Source organism: Rhamphochromis longiceps, linkage group LG13 (assembly GCF_057381845.1).
Source record: "Rhamphochromis longiceps isolate RC_006_pf linkage group LG13, R_longiceps_female_GT1.1, whole genome shotgun sequence".
In the NCBI taxonomy this organism is placed as follows: Eukaryota; Metazoa; Chordata; class Actinopteri; order Cichliformes; family Cichlidae; genus Rhamphochromis; species Rhamphochromis longiceps.
The window spans coordinates 9,887,862-9,908,848 of NC_140569.1; positions in this window are offsets into that span (position 1 = coordinate 9,887,862).

Consider the following 20,987-nt stretch of genomic DNA (forward strand, 5'->3'; position numbering starts at 1 on the left):
TGGAAAAATTACATAGTACATTTATCCATAGGCATTTTATGAAATGTTTAACAGATATGCCAAAAGAAGCCAGACTATTAAGACTATTCTCATGACAGGAAAATAAGATAAAAATAAAAAAATCAGTGGAATTGTTAAAAAGATAAAACACACAGTATAGTGGACCCAGAGACATAGCGGTTTATTTTGCTTTTGCTGAAAGTGCTGTACAGAAATGCATCTCTTGGATGGAGGTTGTTTGTGCAAGAACTGAGACAAACAATTCCAAATGACCCAGTAAAATTGTAGCAACTTTGTCTTTTGTTAATATTGTAACTGTACACTGAACATGTAATTATTGCTTCAATTTAAAATAAAGCTTTTTACATTCAATTTAATCAAAAAATCAGAGCAGTGTGATTATTTGTCAATACAAACCATCTTTTTATTCTAATTTGCATATGTTTGGTTATAGAAAGTTGTTTATTTAAATAAAATTTAGTTGTTAATATGAACAACTGTGAATGTGTAACCAATGTAAAGGTCAGACTTTGTTTGAGGCAGTCATGTGTACATTTTCTTTTTTAAAAGAAAACAGAATCCCCCTATTTTTCCCCAGTAGCCCATTTGCAGCTGAATTTTATGCATAAAGACTCTGACTTTGAGAGATACTTGTTTGCCATACTCAGCTGAAGGCTTTTATATCACATCCACACACATCCAATATGCTCACTTTATTTGGAAGTATTAGTGAAACATCTAAGTGAAGCATATAAAATCTCTTTATGTACATCTTTCAGAAAAGAAATTATAGAAGTAAAATATATTTTACTAGCAAATATATTTTATTTTTATGAGATCTGTATTTGATCAAACATCAGTTTGTTTATTGGCATAAAATCTCAAAAAAAAAAAAAAAGAAATAAAGTTGTTTCCCTTTCCTTTTGTGTTTGTGTGCGTGCGTGTGTTCGTGTGCTCATCTGCAGTACACGGAAAGTACGGTGCCTTCCAGAACTTGGCAAAAGCACATGCTCAGATAATTATATGTCTTCCACATTCAGACTCACATACACAACTCATTAACACACGCACACTTGGTCACACACACAAATGGTTTCTACACGCCTGCAGGCACACACACACACAGACACCAACACAAACACATTCATACACATGTGTGAGTCAGAACTGTAGTCCAGCCGGGGTGGATTCCTCCATCTGTAGAGAAAGAGAGAAGTAACAGTTTTAACTCTTAGTGGTTTGAAGGTAAGAGAACAAAAGGTGTCTAAAATGACTTTCATATAGCAGGTTTGTGTTGCTCAAAGTTCAACTAAAATGAAAATGTATGACTGTTTTCTGACGCAGCATACAGATCTGCTTTGTAAACACAATTCAGTATTATATGGTGTGCACTCTTTAGAAGTTCAACATGCACTTCAGTTGCACTAATGTCCTATGTACAGGTCAATGAATTGTCGTATATTTAGTGTTTAGTCTGTTTCGTAATCAGTACTACAGACTTTTGTTCTTTTGAGAAATTATTTTCCCTCAATGTTTTACATAGACCAGGAGTCCCCAATCCCAGCCCCACGAGGGCCGGTGTCCCTGCACGTTTTAGATGGGTCAACACACCTGAATCATGTGATTAGTTCATTACCAAGCCTCTGGAGAACTTAAAGATGGTTATTTATCCATTTAAATCAGCTGTGATGGATCAAGGACACACTTAAAACCTGCAGGGACACTGGCCCTCGTGGACTGGGATTGGGGAACCCTGACATAGACCCTTAAAGCCTAATCCACAACCATGACACATGTTGATTCTATTGCATCTACTATTCCCTAAGAACACCACTGCCCTTTTCAGGATCAGGACAGGTAAGATAAGATGAGATAAAACTTTATTAATCCCTTGGGTGGGTTCCTCTGGGAAATTCGGTTTCCAAAAGCACAGCACCGACAGAAGTTACAGAGTCAGACTTAACTTATCAACAAAGTCTTGATTGTATTTTTTGTTTCTAAAAGAAGAGAATGAATTAGCTCTTCGGAGTGTAATGTGGTAAAGGAATGCTTCACTTTTTGTAACGCTGGTTTCAGTAGTTTTAACAAGGAAGTAGCATTTTGTGTATTGCACCTGACCTGATAAAAGTGCTATCACTTACCTTCAGTATGAAGGTACAGTGTCTGAAGATAATTATTTAGACTGCGCCAACAGTGATTCAGGACAGTCACTTTAATGGTTCAAGTAGCAACTGGTTTGTGGGAAAACAAGTGTGCTCTTGTTTTTAAAATTTGGATTATGCACCACTAAAGTCCAAGTATCAACTGCCATGATTCATTATCTCTTTATGCCTCATCTCAGTTTTATAAGGCAGGTCAAGGACTTCATCGTTACATGACGTATTCTTAAAAATGTTTGTGTAATCAAAGAACCATACTGCAATTTTGGCGCTTTTGCAGTCATTCAACCAACAGTTTGTTGACATTTCTTAAGTATTTAGGGCCAATTGTCAGAAATTCCTGCTAATAAGAAGCAGTTTTAACAATAAAAATTTAACACTAAATTTGAAAAAGTATTTTGATTATGATTTTTGGCAACAGTGGCACTCATGCTGGGCACACTATGATTATATAGGAAGTACTTATAAAAATGGTTTGTGGTTTGACTCCTTCAGACTACACTACCTACTGTGTAAAACACAGCAGGAACCAGGTGTGCGCATAGTTTCCTCACTGCTGCTTTTCACACATACAACTAGTGTAACAGAGTTCTTTCTGTATTAGGGCCAAGAGGAGACATATTCAGGATGCTGTGGTCAGAGACCTCCAGTCTATTCTCTTCCTGTATTGAGTGCTGTTTGTGTGAAAAGTGAACCACAGGAAAAAAAAAAAAGTCCTGCATTTAAGGGGCAAGTATATAAGTGTTATCGACAAAGAGCATACATAAAAGTATTCACATCTAATTGATGTAAAACTTTGGCTAGCCTATAATAAGTTTTTATATTAAGTATAGAGTACAAAATAACTACATTTCCACAAGTGCAAAACAATGTATACACTCAAGTAGAACAAAAATGGAAACTACTTGCAGTTGTCAGTATATAAAAACAGATGTTCCTGTAAATCATAACTTAAAAAGACAAAGTGAACTTGTTAAGTCTGGTGAATTTCTGCTGAATTTGACACTCAGGTTTTCACAACAGCACCTGCATGTGTAAATAATGTACACATATGACTCCAGCAGCACTTTTAGTGAACTTCATGTCTCTGAGCAAAATCTAGATCTTGAAATGTATTTGAACAAGGACATGTAAACATGTTGTTTAGTGCTTTTTTAGCAAACTAATAAAATGCTGGAATTTCTTCATTCACCAAAACAAACCTAAACTCTTGGTTGGGATGTTTTTTTTTTTAAATTTGTCTTCTATTTGGCAAAAGTTGAATCTGATAAGTTCAAAAAAATAACCTTAATATTTGAATAGAAAGTAATCTTTTAAAAACATAAAATAAAGTATCTCATTATGTGGCCTTTACTGAGCAAAATGAAGTAGAGGGTGCAGAAAAGCCACAATGCAATGTCCCTATATAAGTATCAAGGGTCTCATGGTGCAACATGTCAGCCACACCACTAATAATGGAAATTTTAAGTCTTCATTTGAACTGGTAGACAGAAATAAGCTATAGTATGTCTGTGATTCTGTACATAAGTTAATGTTCTTATGGAAATGTGGGCATGGAGAGGGACTTGCTTTGCCTATAGTCTCTATTTCAGGAGCTGTGATTTTTGGCACTTTCACACAGGCTTTTATTTTTTGTTTGTTTAGCCATAAAAGTTGCTGCTTTATTATAATATAGATTTAAATTACACCCACTAGTAGAGTATCCTGCTGACCCTTGGCTACTATTTTATGCATCATCCCACCCCTCCACATACTATACAGATCTTTCAGAAACTGTATTATGTTCAAATATATGATAACTTTTTCTTTTTGTTTCACCACATTGTACTCACAAATTGCAAAGTACATCTGGAAAACCTTTTTAAGCATAAGTACTTAATAAGAAAAAAACAACAAAAACAAAATAAGAAAAGCATTTTCTGGTGTTTCTCTATTCATTTATTGTGTGTTGTCACACACACAGACACACACAGACACCATACATGGATGGTTAAAACATTACATACAAGAAAGCTTTCTGTAAAAGGCGATATGTCACAATAACAAATTTCCCCACAAAGACTCTGACTTCCGTGTGCCTCACAATGCACAGTACAGCTATAGGGACAAACAGATTAGCCATCTTTTCATAACAGAACTCATAATCAGTATCTCCTAGTGGATATTCTCTTTTTACATAAGATAGCTGTACACAAAGCTTGTGGGTTCAGTCGGGATTAGTCAGTGGCAGCTAACCCTCTAAATGAGTGAGGATCACAGAGATATCAGAACACATCTGTTTCCTAGTTTTGACTGCTGACGCACACAACCATGTGCATGTAGGAAGAGTAAAATGCAAAAACCGATTCATGCTTGTGGCAGAATTTAACTTCATGAAAATCTGCCTGATTCTGACTGATGATACTGCTGATGAAAGTGGAATAAGTATTAAAGTACTTGTTGTTGTAATGTAATGTCACTAATATATTACACACACACACACACACACACACACACACACACACACACACACACACACACACACACACACACACACACACACACACATATATAGCTTCAGGGGCAAATACTTTGCATGCAAAACCTTTAAAGGATATGGCCAGCTTTCCTCTAAATACAACAAACCTTTGGCTATAAAGAGATTCTTCTTAGTCTTTACTGTTGGGTTTTCTAGCACGACAATAACTTCTATTTTTTTTTCACTTCCATCATCAAAATGTTATCAGGCTTTGATTCTTTTTTTACACCTTTGAATTTTGAGAAAATGCTAGCTTTATAGGTATTTACAGCAAACCACTCATTTGTACTTGCAGCACACCTCAAACTAGAGAGACATGCGATGCAACACGTCGAGTTGAGATAAAAACAAAATGCAGCATTTTTAAAATTTCAGACCCAGCTACAAATAGTCATGAACCAAATATTGATGAGTGAAAAATACTTCTTATGTGTTAAATTTGAATTCAGTGCCAGCAGCACAAAAAATACTGCGTACATATAATTATACTTACACATACTTTATATATTAGTCTAATAAACAATATAGGCATGAAAAGAGCATGACAAGCATGGTAAAACTGAAGATGAGCATGGGTGATTGTAAGTTAGGTCTTCAATTTTAACGATGTGTCCTGTAATCGTCTGTTACTTGAGGTCAAAACAGAGCAGAAAACATGATGAAGAGGTTTGTTTATGTGTGGTAGTCTCAGTTTGTCATAAACTGCTGAGTCCTCAAAGCAGAAGTGGGTACAACAGTGCTCTTGGGAAAAGGAAACACAATGGCCTTGCTAGTCCCAGCTTCAGACAGCTGCAGAGAAACTACGTACGTAATGCTTAGAGCATTATACATCTAATGTCTTATCTTAATGTTCAGTACTTAAAAGAGATAAGCAACAATGACACAATATGTGCTCAGCTTTGACTCTGGAATGCTTTTGATACATTTTATGATAAAACAATGTAAATATGCTGTGTAAAAATATTTCCACAGACAATGCCGAGAATGTATGCACGTTTACTAGACTATTTAATAGATATACCTGGATATTTATTCTCATAACAACGTTAATTTTAGTTAGCATTAGGCTGCGATGCTGCTGCTTAATGCAATAATCTTCATTTTTTTGTGATGCATCTACACACTTTAGTAACTGCAGTTGAAAAAAATAAAGTAAATGACTCAGTCCTGCTTGCAATACACGATGTCAGTGAGCAAGATTTCCAACAACCTGAACTCTAGCCAGCTGATGAATGCAGTAACATTAAACATTAATTTTTATGTTCGGTCTGGTTTTGCTTCCCATCATCTCTGGAAGGAAATATCTAGTTATCTATCTGCTAAAGCTTCTGCTGTTCAGTGGTTAAGTATTCCTTGTTGCTTGGCAGCATTAGCATAAAGGTTTCATCAAAGCCTTTTCTGTCTGAAGGAGAACAGTAAAGCTGCTGTTCTCCAACAGAGCTAGGGAAGAGAACTGCAGATGTGAGTTTGGTTAAGCCCTATTCACACAGGCCTAGAGAGCAGTCGGTGACCTCCTGGCAACTATTGGTCACAAGAGAAAAATGTGTATTCCCCGACAACAACCACCTATCAAATCAATATTTTCATTTTAGTTTTTCAATAATTGCTGGAAGTGGTAAGGGATTAGGGTTCCTGGGAAGTCACTAGGCCTATGTGACTGCTGTTTTGTTTAGCAAATTCTAATGAATATTCCTATGGTGCCTACTAGCATAGCATGTTTTGTTTTGTGTGCTTGAAATAATTTATTTTAAACTTAAGTTTATCTTTGCCTGAATGGTTTTGAAGAATCGCAGCAAAATATATGATGAGTGCAATTAGAATTATGCATTAGTCAAAAGAACAGGACAAGAAGACTTGAATTTGTCTTTAACCCTGTTTGTATATGCATCCCATCCAATATGCACACAATCAATCGCGTATTTGCTTGTGACTTTGACATGTCGGATACAAAATTTAGAAAGAAATGGGCATATGACTTTTGATTTGTGGTTGTATTTGCCATATGGGAAAAAGAAATATAAGAAGAATACACTGCTACACTGGTTAGTCATATCTAGCATCAGGACAGAAATTCAGAGAGAACAAAAGGAAGACTTTTTTTCATCTCTGTAAGGGTGAGTGAGGGCAAGTCCACTTTAAGGAAGTTGTTCTCTTGGGCCCCAATATACACACGGTATCAGTGGAAATACCCCACAGTGTGTACAACATTCAAGAGAAGAATGTGGCTAAAAACAGTGAGTTGTAGGGAAGCTGTTGTTTCCTGTTATATTCTATTCATGGCATGTTTCCTTGTGCAGAGTTTTACTTTTTAACATCATATTCATGTTTCCTCATTAAAATGTAGAGTGCTTCCTATTATACAAGCTCTCCCTTTGATGACTGCAGAAAAAAAAGACTTTGCTCTTCAGAAGGATGTGGCTTTCTAAGAGAATCTCTTGCTGTCTCAGTGTATGTCTACGCACATACAGCATATGAGCTGTTTTAGTCATGTATCAAAGCATCTTTACATGTGAGCAGCGCAGTGTCAGGCACACTGTTGCAGCTATTTGGCTCAGTGTTACATCAGCTTCACTCCGGCAGATATGCCACTCTAGAATAGTCCAAGCCAGCATGTACCACCAGATTCACTGAGGCAAATCAAGCTAGCCACTCCAGAGTCAAACTCACAAATCCAAGCTAAAGAGGGGACAAACCACAAGTGAACCCAAGTGAAGGAAATAAAACCAACTTAAACAACCCACAGCAAAGAAGAACAGTGACATGTAAGAGGGCAAACAGAAACATGCAGTTGGTACGCATGAGTGATAATGCTGGGTAATGAGACTAATTACAAGAGTCTGACATACTCCAGCCCAGGACAAAACATGTCAGAGTAAATCAAACCAAAAGCAGCCCCGGCGAGTCCACAAACAGGATCCAGATCAAAACACCCAAATCAAACAAAGGCTACACAACCTGGACACAAAAAACCCCATGGAAATACAGGCAGACCAAATAGATCATATCAGTTACCAAATCAACTAGCCTGCAGCTAGCTAGCCAATCAGCCAAAACACTGTAATGGTTTAGATTTTCTGCTGTGCTTTGTTTCCTGTTTTTATTTTGTAACAACTCCCTTGAGTTTCTTATTGTTTACCCTTCTGCTGTGCCCGTTGTGCATTCTTGGGACTAGTAAAAACAGTACAAAGCTTAAAGTAGATTAAGTGAGGATATTCGTACCATTCTGGCAGACATGGAAATTGAGAGTTAGCCTGCTTCAGACCAGACAAACAATCATTTTTTGTTCTCAGGCCTGCATTATAAAGCAGGCTTTCACCGTATCCAGGTTGCTTCAGAGTTAACTGAGTGCTTTTTGTTGGTTCACTTTATATTGGGGTAAGTCGCCAGAGTAACTTCTGTTGCAAACCCAACCTGCTCAGGCGATTAGATTCCAGATTTAAATCCATTCCTACTATCCAGTTCTATGGAAAAGAGCATTGCCACTCCTGGAAGATTCCTCAGACTTCTGTGCATGAATAGCTGGTTCCTACAAGGTTTTTCAATAGTATCTAAAGTCTTTGTGTTTCCCTGATAAGTATGACAATTTTATTACTTGACTTTTTTCCTGTTGGCAACAAACAATTTAACAACAATTTTACTGTTCAGAAAATGTTGACCTTGTATCAAAGTTGTGCAGAGCCCATGATTGTATTCTGTTCCAAAAAAAGTCAAAAATGTAACTAAAATCACATTTAAAAAAAAAAAAAAAAATCACAAATCAGATTAACCCACATTTTTTCCACAATAAAGCATAGAAAGAATTCCTACTATTTAATGGCAAAGATTAGCTCATCTTCAATTGTCCTGGCAGCAATACACCTCAAAAAAGTTGGGAAGGAGGCAACAAAAGGTTGGAAAAGTAACAGCTAGACAAATCTTTGCTCTACCAATTTGTTTAACTCACAGCAGGTCAGCAGCATGACAGAGCAACTTAGACTGGCAAAGGTTCTCAGAAGTAAACTACAAATTGCAGTTGCAGTGTAACAATTACAGACTAATGTTTCTCAGTGAAAAGCTGAATTTGAATATCTCATCATCTGCAGCACATAATATCATCAAAAGAGTCCTTGAGCTCGGAAAAATCTCTGTGCACAAGGGATGAGACCAAAATTCAGTAATGCATATCCATTATCTTCGGGCCCTCGGGCGCCACTGCATTAAGACTAGGCGTGATTCTGTCATGGATTCAGTACATGGGTTTAGGAACACTTCCAGAAATGAGTGTCTGTGAACACAGTTTGTGTCCACAAATATAGGTTAAAGCTCCGTCATGCAAAGAAAGGGCTATATGTTGACATGATCCAGAAACTGTGCAGTCTTCTCAGCAGCATAATACAGCAAAATGGATAACTGGTCAGATTAATCAAATTTGAAATTCTTTTTGGAAAGCATAGACATCATCATCAAACCTAAGAGGAGAGGGTCAATCCAGCTTATTATCAGGCCTCAGTTTAAGAACCTTCATATATGATGGTATGGGGTACATTACTACCTGTGCAACTGGCAGCAACTGGCAGCTTGTACAAGCAGTTGTTCAAGCAACTTAAAGAAGTCCAGACGCTTTTCATTCCAAGCACCTTAGACTACGATGACCTGGATCACTGAGAATCTTCACAGACATGACAACAAATACTTAATAAAACAAATATCTGGCCTACAAAGTGAATTGATTTTCAGTATTTAGATCATGGCCTGCTGGGAGCTCAACAACAGAAAGATTAATGGTTTCCACTGTTGCTTCCTATCAAGCAGGTTCTGGGTTTGATTCCATGCACGGTCTTTCAGTGTAGAGTTCACGGTTCTTCCTGCTTAGGTTAATGATGTGCAGCAGGAAATCTCTTCAGGACTTCTGCAGCACTCAAACTTTTAAAAAAAAACCCCAAATACATGAAAATACATAAATATATAAATACAAATCAAAATAGATAAAGAGTCAAGCATAATTCATAGATGTATGGTAAATTCAATAGAATAAAGCAAATATAAGGCTTCCAAATGAAAAGAGATGTACAGATGTACAAATATGACAAACATTTTATTAATCCATTTTGGACTAATAAATAGCATGCCTCTAGTCATAACCTCTCCCCCTGTTTCCCCCATTTTCCCTTTCCTTTTGTCACTTGTTTTCTTTTTGTTTCATGTGTGAGTCACGGGAGAGCCACGCCCTTCTCCGTCTGAGTGCCTGTCAGCACAAACACCTGTGGCTTATCGCCTCATTACCAGCAGAATATCCATTCCTGCTCGCCATTCTCATATTCTCAACTTTCATATGGTTGTGTTAATTACTGTGGTAGAGACACTTAGTCCTTTGTGCTTTGTTTTGCTACATTTGCATGCAGTGTTTTCACCTGTATGGATCCTTTTCTGCTGTGCTTAGATTGGTAACCTTTACCCCTCCAAACATACCACTTGTCATTGTGGCCACGGAGCTCAATCTTTGCCTTTACTAACCATAAATTTTTCTCCAGAAGACATTTGAATTGTCCTGCAGCTGTACATTTCAGTTGAACTTAAAGGTGAAGCGAATAAGTAATATACCACTTTGTACAGAAAAAGAAGAAAATTAAAAAGTGAATAAAAAAAGACCATGGCAGAGACAATTTCATGCTGTTCTATATATAACAACCATGATTACTGCAGCTTGTTTGTATTCAGTGCCAAGTACAGTATATTGTGTAATAGCTATTATGGTAATCTATCTATGTCTACTAAAACCTGCAAGGCTGATATAAATGTCTGTGCATATTAAAGAAAATTCTGTGGACTTTGGACTTATATGAAAATATTGAATGATGGGAATGATGAACTCATGTTGTGAATTTGATGTTTTCAAGGGTAACGTTTACAGGAAAAACAAACACTAACTAGAAATGACTCAAAGCACTCATCATACCATTTATATATCCACTGAAATATACGCAAGTTGACTACTATATTTGTTTGCATAACACAGAGGCACACACACACACACACACACACACACACACACACACACACATCTATCTATCTATCTATCTATCTATCTATAAATGATAAGATAGGTTTAGGGAGTGTCACTGACACTTTATATGGATAAATAAAGAATTACAAAAATTCTATCATTAGTTGTGGCTGGGAGACTAAATCTGCATTTATCAGATTTGCCCTCTATGCGTGACAAACACAGAGACCTGTGTGACAAGGCACAAGAGAAAGGACATTTTCTTCACAGTCTAATAGTAGGTATTGTTTATATCGCTATATTTGTTACTTACTGTAACAGGTAACAAACTGAAGTGAGTTATTGGAAATGATAAATTCTTTCTGACAGATGCACTTCCTGTACTGGCTCTCTTGCTCATTTTTAACTTCCTGTTTACAGCTCCAACATCCCACAAACCCCTGCTCCTCTAATATAGGAAATGCTAGACAGAGGCCCTCACACAGGCCCAAAGTCTGCAGCTACCTGAGTGTGACTAAGCCATTTAGAGATTATTGTAATTTCATTTCTGCTTTACTGTGAACTTTGTGACGCACGCGAGTGGGTTTAAAAGGCCAACAATAGGTATACTTGCATGTCTGTAGTTCAGTATTTGCAATATTTTGCTAAAAACTACTGTCGGTGCAGCACCATTCTCATATAACACTTTTCGGAAGAAGAAACAACACTATTTATCTTCCATTTGTTGCACTTTTAGTCTCCTTTGTACTTGTATGGGGTCCTTGATTTGGATCTTATTACTGCCAAAAAGGTCCCCACTTCCCTTACTTTTTATGAAAGAGGAATACTTTTGTGAATGTGGAATCCTTCTTTTTTGACAGAAACAAACAGGAAATTTGCACTTTGGTAAGATTATAGTTTTACTTACCACTACAATTGTTTTGCATCACTATTTGCTCTCACGCCATATCAGTCTGTGCAAAACTGCTTTTACTTGCCAATGGGAAGCATTACAAATGCTTCCTGTGCAGGGGACTTGGACTAATGACTGACATGTACAGTTTTCACACATTTATATGCACAAAAGAATCATAGCTATAAGGTTGGATTTCCAGCTACACCTTGGACTCCAATGTTCTTTTTTTTTTTACTTTTTGTGTGTAGTATTTTGGGTAGTAAGCTTTTGTCTCTGATGTGACATGTAAGTGTGACAAATGTGAATGTGTGAATTTGCAAAATGTCAAGAAGTCATTCAGTTTTCTCACCAAATCCTGAGAAAACAACGTGCCTGTTTTTAACCATTTTAACTTTGCTCAGGAGGAGTTTGTTGCTCAGCCCATGCTGCTGTGCCCTGAGGTTAATGACAGGTTTGTCTCACACAACATATAATCGCTGGCAGTTAGCAGAGCAAACACGTCATTCAGTGACTCACAGCAGAATTCAGTGTTTCTCTGTCTCCTGATATCACACTAACAAAAGAGCTGTAACAAGCCTTTAGTTTAAGAAAAACTACACAACTTTACATCGTTACTGTATCAGATTTTGTTTCAAATTTTATTATGTTTTAAGATCTAGACAGAGAATTAAACTTGGCTAAAAGATGGATTCAATTACTTACATGGAAATAATGTCAGGCTGCGCAGTAACTGATAGAGTAAGAGCTGCATATTTCATAAAAACATGATACTGAATGTAGCCAAGGTAGTGATGCTTTTTTAAGTTAACCCTAATAGAGAGGTAAATTCCAGGATTTTTCCATTAGAGTTTGGTGATTTTGACAATGATCCTGCAAAACTTCCACATTTTTGGCTTATTTTGGGAGGAGGAACTCATTCTCTGCAGTTAATCTATTCCAAGGATTGGTATCATACAATGGACGGCCACTGTGCAATGCCTAGGGACCAACTCCATTAATCCAAAAAAGCTAAAGTATGCAGAGTTAGTTATTTACCATTTAATGAAGGAGAGCTGCACAATCATATCCAGCTAACGTGCACTTAGCAGTTTATATGAAACTGCTTTTAAAATGTAATTATTAAAATTTAACTATGTAAAATGAAATAAAACCCGTCAGGGTTCTGTAAAAGTCATTGTGATATGGAGTGTTCTGGGTAAATGAGCATATAGGGATGCTTTACTGAGCACTTTGAAATGTAAACAGTGGGAAAGATTAACAGTCTACATGCATGTGTGAAGCTCTAGTTTAACTGCAACACATGTTCTGGTTTTCCATCACAGGATTTCCTCCCCTCCTGTCATGTGCCTCATTACACCACACTGTAATATTTCATCAGCCATTTGACTCAGTGTATACCTCTAAAGCAAACACAAACACATCTAATCTCTGTGAAGCTGGCAAAAAACCCTTTAAACCCCACTTAGGGATAAAAACTCAGGTGCTGCCTGTTGCAGAAACTCTACCACAGGTTTCAGAATCAAAAGGTTTCACATCTTCAAAAACAAAGGTATCAAAGCTAGTACATTACCCCAGGCAACTAAACAGCCTCACAATCCTGGAATGGCTGAACTCCGGGGAAAATAACGTGAGGAGCTTCACCTGACTAAAGTGAAAAGTTGAAAGGCTTGTGCAACGTTCTTGTTAAGGTGTTCATTTAGGGCCTTTTTATTTTTATTTTAGATATGCGGTGCTTCTTTGAGGTTCTGTGTTGCATTGTGTTGCATGTCATTGTTGTTGTGTTGTTTTGGTTTTGTGTTTTTGCATCGTGTCAGGTTGCTCTCTGTTGCGTTATATTGTTTTCTGCTGTTTTTAAAAATGCACAAAAGTGAGCTGAAAATTTACCTGAAAATCTCTGCAAATTAAAGAGATGCCAATGGTTCTCTAAACAGGGTTTGGTGCACTTGTCACAACTCTGCTGTGTGTCGGAAGAGTTAGAGTCATCAAATACCGTTAGTGATAAAATGGAGTGCTGGTAAAACCCAGCTATTACTAAATGTGATGAAATATCCTACTTTGTGGAAGTGAAATAATAAATTCTCGTTAGAACAGAATAAGTGGCTCAGATAGTTCACTTAGATTGGAAATACTTTTATAAATATGCTGACTCATATCAAACAGTATATGCAGGATAATCCTGCATATACTGTTTGATATGAGTCAGCACTAATATGAACCTCTGGAAAGTTCCCTCTCAAATTTATTGGAAATCAGATGCTCAGAGATTAGTTTCCTGCATATGAGAAACATTTTGAAGTAATTTGCAGGTGTAGGTACAACTTTGAAAGCAAAAGAGGAAATGATGTTGTACAGCACTGCAATCCACAGAGGGACAAGGTCTTGGTGGTTGGTTGTAGAACATTGTACAATGAGACCACTATTTGCTTCCTATTTTTTCTTAAAAAAAAAAAAAATCTAATACAGTCAGTGATTTTTTTTTTAATTCAAAGTTGCTACAAATGAAGGCGCCATAGAATAAAGATTTAAGCACAGGCCAGAACATTCTTCATCAAGTCATTTGAGTGTCTGATTCTAACCACCTCAAATAAATATGTTTTCTACTTTACTAAATGTCTGTCGTGGGTGATAATATTTATAAATTGTATAAAATGCACACTGAACTGACATCTGAAATTTAAACTCTATAGTGAAAAAGCATATTGTGTATTTCCTGATGCCTGACTGTGCCCAAAAAGATACCTTGGTTTCCCAGAAATGGAAACTAAGATATTCCAAAAGAGGAAGTGATGTTTATCACACTGTAAAGTGCAGTAAACTCATACATCAGAATTTTGCTCATGACTTACAGTCAGCTACAAACTGGTAAAATGTAATTAGGCTACTGTAAACGTGTGGATACTTGTCGGAGAAAAAAAAAGGTGACATACAAACAATAGAGAGAAACATCTGTAACATAATAGTGCTGGCAACCAGAGTTTTTCCTGTTCTATATTTCTATACCATGGTGGTTGCGATGCAGAAAAGTGAAGTATGTTGTTACAGTCCAGGAATGTGCACGTCCCTATAATTGCCTCATATTCACTGACAGCTGAACCGTCGCAGCTTCGGTAGCTGTAAAAATGAACAGATAATTTTTAATCTAACTACAGCATATCTTTTCCTAGAAATATTTTCTTATTGATATTTCGCCAGTCTCCGATTTCCTTTAGTAAATTCAGTGCTTGAACGTAGCGTCATTGTCTAGACACTCCTATGAAAGTGTTTATATTTAGGATGACAGCTCCCGAGAACAAAACTTAATGTTAAGGCTCCTTGTTTATGAGGTGGCTACTATTTCAACAAGTTAAAACTAAAATATGTCATAAATGTACATGTAAATATAGTTAAAGCACACTTATACTGTTTAAATATTTATACAGCAGGTACATTTAGTTTTCACTGCATGTTCTAATGTCACTATTATTTATCAGATTAATATTTTCTGCATTATTTTTGAACTGGATTAATTATATCCCCATTTTTAACTTTTAGTTGTTGAGGTGGAGTTGATCTTGTGCTCCTGTCTTATTTTTTTTAATGCTATGACTTTTATGTGCAGCAGCCAATATTATATATAAACTTTAGCTGCATTGTTTTACTTTGTAAAGTGAAATGAAAACATTTCACTTTAAGTGCCTACTGGATGGTGACAGAAGAGAGGATGTCAGTGAGGTAAAACAAACAATGTATAGCTGCACTAACATGAGGGCAGCTTATTTGTTTGTGTCTGTCCATTGCCCTATTTCCCCGAATAGGTCTATGAACTTATGATGAAAAAAGCTCTCAACTTCCTTGTGTACTAAAAATAATAATTGTGTGTAACTGTATTTGGGGTGGCATTTCTGTGTGTGTGCTGGGGATTTACATAGTGTGTCATGCAAAATGCACATCTGTTGATTTTTGTTAGACTCTATTCACAATAAAAAACAAATATTCAGAATGGCTTGAGTATGAATATTAGTCAATTTGAATCCTGCTATCTTCTGTTCAAATCAGTGAGATTTATTTTAATAGTGATGGTCCCCTCACTTCAGAGGACATTAATATAAAAAACCCTTAACCCTTAACCTAATCTTAACCCAAGAAATTAGCCTGAAATACAATGATTTATATGGTTAAAAATAAACAAACAAAACAAACAAAAAATGACTTGCATTTTGTCCCACAAAGGAAGTCAGTGACAAAACATAAGCCTGACAAATTTATGTCCTCACAACATCAGTAATGCATGTAGAAACACAGAGTTGACTACACTTGACCCCGTGTTTACTCCTGTCCTGTCTGAAATCTCCAGGTACTTTCCATATGGATGGGTCCTCACTTACTGGTAATCACACCACACAGAAAGCTCCGCCTTTTTTGTTCTCAAGGAACCAATCAGAGAGGATTGTGTCTCACAGCCTGAGGTTAATCTGATCTCTTCTGAGAGTGCAAGCTGGTGTAGCTGGTTCTTGAAAAACTTCCCTTCTCTGACTTTCACAAGGTCTTTGAGTAAGATCTAACTCACAATATTCAGACAAATGTTATATGACAAAGTAAAACAAAACAAAAAATTATTGTATATATAGAGACCTGCACCTGCATTCCAGAGCACATTACAGAGGCATGGCAATGTAATGAAAATGAGAAATTAGCTGTATGAGGTAGCATGTGGGAAGACTTATTATCTCACCAGCATACACAGTTGACCCAGATTTGCCACCATAGCATAGCATAGAGCCTGCCTCAGAGTTATGGAGTTATATGACTTTAAATACAAATATCTGATTTTAAATTCTTAACTTTTTCCTTCTGCTAAGCTCAATGGCTCATGCTAGCATCAGAGTGTATAAAGCTATGACTCATACTTCTTCTGTAGTGCATTCTTTCATGGGAATTTTCACTTCACTTTTTGTGTGCAGTTAACACCATTTTTAGGATTTTAGAGGAGTTTAATTTGACACAGTGTGTACTGTGTCTTCACAGTCTGGCTTTAAAAATATAGAGTCATAAAATAAACACCAGACAATTCATCAAGAATACTTTGTTAGTTTGAGGATGGACCCCCTTCTGCCTTCGGGACTGCTTTACTTATTTGTGGCATAGATTCAACAAGGCGCTAGAAATATTTTTGAGATTTTGGTCCATACTGACATGACAGCATCATGCAATTTCTGCAGGTTTGTCAGCTCCCACCCCCATGATGGGAATCTCCAGTTCCACTACATTCCAAAGATGCTCTGTAGGATTGAGATTCAGTGACTGTGGAGGACTTTGGAGTACTCTGAACTCACCATCATGTTGACCTTAGTGACAATGTTGGTTATTCTATTGGAATTAGCCAAACGTTGAAGGATCAGCCTGCAGCCTGAGCAGTTGATACAAGGCAGAATGGTTCCATGCTTTAATATTGTTTATACCAAATTCTGACCTTACCATCCAAATGTCACAGGAAAAATTCTTCTAGAATTTAGATTGGATCCTTTAGACCAGGCAATCCACAACAAAGACTTTTGCAGCTGATCAAACCCTCACACGTGCAATAAGACTGCTATATGTGCAATTCTTGTACAGTTCTTCTTCTGACGAAGTTGTACTTTTGTATTTTCTTACTCAGTTGTATATAGCATTTGTATCTCTATTTTATTCTATTGTATATATTATTCTATTCTATTTTATTCTATTGTATATAGTATTTTATTTTATTTTATTGCATTCCAGTGTTTTCTAATTTCTGCTACATAACTTTGCACTTTTGCTGTAACAAAACCAATTTCCCACCTGTGGGACAAATAAAGGTCATCTTATCTTATCTTATTAGTTTTCAGTCGTCTGTTGTCCAATTTTGATGAGCCTGTGTGAATTATATCCTCAGTTTCCTGTTTTTAGTTGGCAGGAGTGGTACCCAGTGTTGTCTTCTGCTCCTTGAGCCCATCTGCTTCAAGGTTTCACTTGCTGTACATTCAGAGATGTCCTTACTATTGCCTTCCTATTAGCACAAAGCTCATAACTCGGAGCAGCTAAAAACCATGCTATAGTAAAAGTCACTTAAATGTCTTCCTGTCCCTTTCTGATCCTCAGTCTAAACAGCCATCTAGCCCATGTCTGTGTGCATAGAGCTGCTGCCATGCGATTGGTCAATTAGACATTTGCAAGTAGTTGAACTAGTGTACCTAATGAAGTGTCCGGTTAGTGTACAAGATTCCTTTTAGATACTTAGCATTGCATTCTGTACAATGGCTTTCTCTCAACTAGACTACCAAAAATACCAGCACTTACAGCAGCAGCCTCCTTGGAGAAATGATGACTCAGAATGGTAATTTTATAGTAGTCATTAGCCTGACTTACATTAGAAGTCTATTAATTTAATTGGGTGCAATCTGAACTTGACATCCGAGTTTCATGAATGCAGTCACCCTCTTATAAAGCAGAGCTTAGTCAAAGGTTTAATACCAAGACACACAGAGGGATGATGATTTTTTTTAGAAAAGCACAAATTAAGTATTTTTTATTTGTAGAGGTGAATGGTTCTTGAGCTGAAAGTATCTGGCAGAGAAAAATATCTCTGCAAAGAAAGTAAATATCAAGCTTTCCCGAAGTTGTTATCACTGATGCCTAATGAATGAAAGCATTGTGCTTCATTATTTTTTTTTACCAAGGTGAACTCTTGTCCCATATGAAAGTACCTGGCAGCAAAGCTAGCTCTGATTCTCATTCAAACAACAATAAAAAACCCACCTGCACAGAAGCATGCATAAACCTGTATGCACTCAACTGAATGTACCTTAAAGTAAAAAACAAAACAAAAAAAGAACCTCTTACTTTCTCTGCCCTCTGCACTGAGTTTCCCCTAAAATTTCTCCTCATAATCACATTACTGTATTGAATGTGATACTGTCTATGACACATCACATGATTTTCCTTGCTTACTTTTCTACTTATAGTGAGAATAGAAACTGCCAATCCAAAGACTGGGCTAAACTTTGAAATCTGACAAAATCGTGGCTTCTTTCACATTCTAAATGGAGAGCTTCATACTATCACTGAACAAAATTACTTATGCATGAGCTGGTTAAAATAACAACACCAGGTTTAATTGGAAAAGCTTTTTTTTTTTTTATTATTGTAGGGTCTTTTATCTTACATATAATGTGCCTTGAGGCAGCTGTTGTTGTCATTTGGTGCTATATAAATGGAATTGAACAGAAATGAAAACTGAATCGTAATGCCAATGGATGTTGTCACTGAGCTTCCTACTATTGAATGACAGACAGTTGTGAAGACTTTCAGTTTCATTTACCCAACCCATAACCTCTGCAAAACAAACAAAAACCAAAAGAGCCTTTAAGACACAATAGATAGCATTAGATATCATTATGACAATTTTACAGTAGGAATGTGGGGGGAGCAAAACGACTTCTATGTTACAATGGGGAATGCATATATCAGGCAGGGCCAATGATTCAAATTATGAGGTTATTCCTGTGATCCAAGGGCTTGAGTTGAGGAGCTGCACAAAGGACTAGTTAAAAAAAATAATATTATTGAACTACAAATCATATAAAGCTACACCAGTGTTTAAAAAATTAAAAATATCACTTCAACAAATACATGAAGCAGTAATTTTTGTGGTTTTGTCACAAAGGTAAGCAAACTAATGTGATGCATGCCTACACTCTACTTTGTCTTGGTTATTTGTTTTGTCTGTAAACACTCTATAGTGAAATGTTTATCAGGATATGTTTAGAGCTGAAAATTCCCGAGATATTAACACAGAACATTCCTGCTGAGCATTTTGTAGCATTTTCCACTGACTCTGGAGTGAGTATAGATGTTATCTTTTGTTCCACCAAGGCGAGACCTCAAACACAAAGAACTGACAGAAGCACGCCCTTACGCCGTTTCTGCTGCCTAATAAAAATCCTCTTAACAAAACACCATGGAACAATATTTTCTATTATTTATTTTTAGATAAATAAATTCCTCCACAAGTGATAAATGACGAGTCTCGAGTAAAATAAACTATACCCATCAAGTAGTTTAAAACAAAACACGAGGTTCGCATAGATCCTTACACTTGCAGCTGTGTGTGTGGGTGCAGGGGAATCCCTGTATGAAGCCGCAGAATATTTAGAACCAGATAAACTGTTTATCACTGGTTAATGGTGGACATTTTATGGTAGATTATGAACCAAAATAAATAAGATTGTTGTCATTGTTCAGTCAATTTTACAGCTGCTCCCTTCCAGCTGTTTCCAGTCTTTGTGTACATTTTACTTCTCAGTGATTTTGTTATTTATTGACATGATGCTCATAGAGTCGTCAACAAAGGCAGATTCATGTCAAAATTTGCCCGAACAACTTTAATATATGAGGCAAGAATGCTTAAGATAACAAAGATGAAGTGGATGCTTCATTGTATCATTTTTGTACCATATTTTCCTGGTATCATGTAGTGGTCCAATATTTAATGTCTTACCCATATACTGTATTCCTGCACTGCGAGTTCCTATAAACTCACAATATATTGTGTTCAGGCAGCAGCTGAAATTTGTTTTGCTTACTTTTTATCTGCACTGTTTTTGTATCAAAATAGTCAGTGTAGCACGATATTTAACAATTGGTAAACTTCAATATACCTACTCTTTTTTATTGGACATTTATTTGGACTTTCAATCTGTGTTCCTCTAGTGGCACACAGGGAGAGAGAGGAAAGCCTGCAGCACTTTATATTCTAAGTTAAAGATCCTACAATGTTAGAAAGAAACCCCAACAATCACACAACTCTCTGTGAGCAAGTAGTTGGTGACAGTGGGAAGATAAAACTCCCTTTTACCGGAAGAAACCTTTAGCTGAACCAGGCTAAGTGAGACGCAGCCATCCACTATGACTGGTTGGGGATGAAGGGAGTGCAGAAAGCTGCTCTTACAAAAATGTGCGAGCATTGATGGAAAACACTTTGGTTGATATTGTGGTTGTCTGACAAAGCTAAAGCTACTGTTTGATTTGCATTGACTATTTTGAAGTTTGAACTGCATCTAGTAGTTTTTTCTCTAAGTTAACATTCAGTTAAGGTGACAGAACACGTAAGAAGAAATGTGAAGAAAACAGGAAAAACATTTAAAACATTACAATAAACAGGAATGGTAAGACAGCTTTATTATAATGTACAAAAGTAATCCTTTGTCACTGGATGAAATTACAAATCATATTTCATTTCTGTATTCAGACTGTAACAACTGTAAGACTCTTGAAAATAGTCAGTATACAGCTTATTAGTTAATAGCTAAAGTTAAAACTGCTCTACTTTCATTAACTATGACACAGTCATTCATTTTCTTCTTTTCTATGGTGTTTCTCAGGAACATAAACATTCACACTTGTCATTGGTTGTCATGTCCACCAATGAGACAC